The 2,758-nt window shown below is 54.5% G+C and overlaps 1 protein-coding gene across 1 annotated transcript in view; it reads left to right on the top strand.

Moving 5' to 3' along the window:
- The window catches only part of LOC116938017 (ubiquitin-conjugating enzyme E2 G1), a 26,129-nt gene extending 23,371 nt beyond the window's left edge, over positions 1 to 2,758 (top strand). Inside the window, 1 exon segment of the mRNA XM_076056679.1 lies at positions 1 to 2,758. This exon segment is cut by the window's left edge and continues 2,126 nt beyond it. The gene's annotated coding sequence lies outside the window, so the exon portion shown is untranslated.

The following is a 2,758-nucleotide window of genomic DNA, read 5'->3' as shown; positions in this document are numbered from 1 at the left end:
AGGCCTTGACCAGGTCAATAAAGCAGAGATGCGGGTCTTGCTGGAATTCCCTACACCTCTGCTGTAGCAGACGGACAGAAAATATGGCATCTGTGCAGGACCGCCCTTTCCTGAAACCGCATTGGGGCTCCGCAAGCCTCTCCTCAGCGTGCCTGGCAAGGCGATGTTGAATAATCCTTGCCAGGACCTTTCACGGCACACTGAGGAGTGAGATGCCCCTGTAGTTGTTACAACACACACACACAGACACACACACAGAGACACACACAGACAGACACACAGAGACACACACACAGACACATACACAGAGACACACAGAGACACACACACAGAGACACACAGAGACACACAGAGACAGACACACACTGACACACACACACAGAGACACAGACACACACAGACACACACAGACACACACACACAGAGACACACTGCAACTGCTGATGGACTGTTGTTGTTGTTGTGTATTTGGCCTCCTCCTCCACCTCTAGACTGTAACCCCACCACGACCACCACCACTACCACCGCCACTACCACCATCACTACCACCATCACTACCACCACCACCTCTACCACCACCTCTACCATCACCACTGCCACTACCACCATCACCTCTACCACCGCCACTACCACCACCACTACCACCATCACCTCTACCACCATCACTACCACCACCACTACCACCATCACCTCTACCACCACCACTACCACCATCACTACCACCACCACTACCACCATCACCTCTACCACCACCACTACCACCATCACTACCACCGCCCCTACCACCATCACTACCACCATCACTACCACCATCACCTCTACCATCACCACTGCCACTACCACCATCACCTCTACCACCACCACTACCACCGCCACTAACACCGCCACTACCACTACCACCACCTCTACCATCACCACTGCCACTACCACCATCACCACCAGTGACGATTTTCTGAACCGGTCCTGGGCCTCCCCTAGGTCGACTCGGCCTCAAACGAGCTACCTGGTGTAGTGGTGGTGTAGTGGTGGTGGTATAGTGGTGGTGGTGGTGTAGTAGTGGTGGTGGTGGTGTGGTGTAGTAGTGGTGGTTGTGTGGTGGTGGTGTAGTGGTGGTGTAGTAGTAGTGGTGTGGTGGTGTAGTGGTGGTGGTGTAATAGTGGTGGTGGTGTAGTGGTGGTGGTGGTGCAGTGAACATCGCCAGCACTGGGAGAGAGACAAAGGCGGCCGGGCGTGGTGGTGCTGGTGGCCACCCCCTCTGTGTGTAGCCACAGTGCCGGTAGCCTCCATAGACGCTGCTGCTGCTACTCGCTACTAGCAGCACTTGCCCCTACAGCCCTGCTAGAGGCTACCTGGGGGAGCTTTGTCTTTGTTGGACTTCACGGCAGCGGACGAAGCTAACCACGGCCAACCTAAACACCACAACAACCTAAACAACAACCTAAACACCACAACAACCTAAACACAACAACAACCTAAACACAACAACAACAACAGTTCAAAACACGTGAGATTTCAGTCTCAATTCTATGCCTGTCTGTGGGTCTCTGTGTGGGTCTCTGTGTGGTGAGTCTGTGGGTCTCTGTGTGGTGAGTCTGTGGGTCTCTGTGTGGTGGTGAGTCTGTGGGTCTCTGTGTGGTGAGTCTGTGGGTCTCTGTGTGGTGAGTCTGTGGGTCTCTGTGTGGTGGTGAGTCTGTGGGTCTCTGTGTGGTGGTGAGTCTGTGGGTCTCTGTGTGGTGGTGAGTCTGTGGGTCTCTGTGTGGTGGTGAGTCTGTGGGTCTCTGTGTGGTGGTGAGTCTGTGGGTCTCTGTGTGATGAGGCTGTGGGTCTCTGTGTGGTGAGGCTGTGGGTCTCTGTGTGGTGAGTCTGTGGGTGGTGAGTCTGTGGGTCTCTGTGTGGTGAGTCTGTGGGTCTCTGTGGTGAGTCTGTGGGTATATGTGTGGTGAGTCTGTGGGTCTCTGTGTAGTGAGTCTGTGGGTCTCTGTGTAGTGAGTCTGTGGGTCTCTGTGTGGTGAGTCTGTGGGTCTCTGTGTGTCTCTGTGTGGTGAGTCTGTGGGTCTCTGTGTGTCTCTGTGTGGTGAGTCTGTGGGTATCTGTGTGGTGAGTCTGTGGGTATCTGTGTGGTGAGTCTGTGGGTCTCTGTGTAGTGAGTCTGTGTCTCTGTGTGGTGAGTCTGTGGGTATCTGTGTGGTGAGTCTGTGGGTATCTGTGTGGTGAGTCTGTGGGTATCTGTGTGGTGAGTCTGTGGGTCTCTGTGTGAGTCTGTGGGTCTCTGTGTGTCTCTGTGTGGTGAGTCTGTGTCTCTGTGTGGTGAGTCTGTGGGTCTCTGTGTGGTGGTGAGTCTGTGGGTCTGTGTGGTGAGTCTATGGGTCTCTGTGTGGTGGTGAGTCTGTGGGTCTCTGTGTGGTGAGTCTATGGGTCTCTGTGTGGTGGTGAGTCTGTGGGTCTCTGTGTGGTGGTGAGTCTGGGTGAAGCTATACGTGAGCACGTGGGGGGCCAGGGGTGAACACGTGATGGGGCTGGGTGGGGGCACGTGACCACCGCATCACGTGATTCCCCCGCTGCACACGTGGGGCACACCACGTGGTCTGACGTCACAAAGGCCTCACCCACGCGGTGTGTGTGTGGGGGGTTGATGGAGGTCTTCTCTCCGTGTGCGGGTGGTTGTTATTTTTGGTTTTAAAGCAACGGGGACTTCTTCTTCTTCGTGTTCTTGTCGTTTGCAAATGTTAAATAAAGTTCCTGTTTTTGAAAATTTTCA

This window comes from Petromyzon marinus, chromosome 77 (assembly GCF_048934315.1).
Source record: "Petromyzon marinus isolate PM22_M1 ecotype Great Lakes invasive population chromosome 77, UKy_Petmar_22M1.pri1.0, whole genome shotgun sequence".
Taxonomy (NCBI): Eukaryota; Metazoa; Chordata; class Hyperoartia; order Petromyzontiformes; family Petromyzontidae; genus Petromyzon; species Petromyzon marinus.
This window is presented reverse-complemented; position numbering and strand designations above follow the sequence as displayed.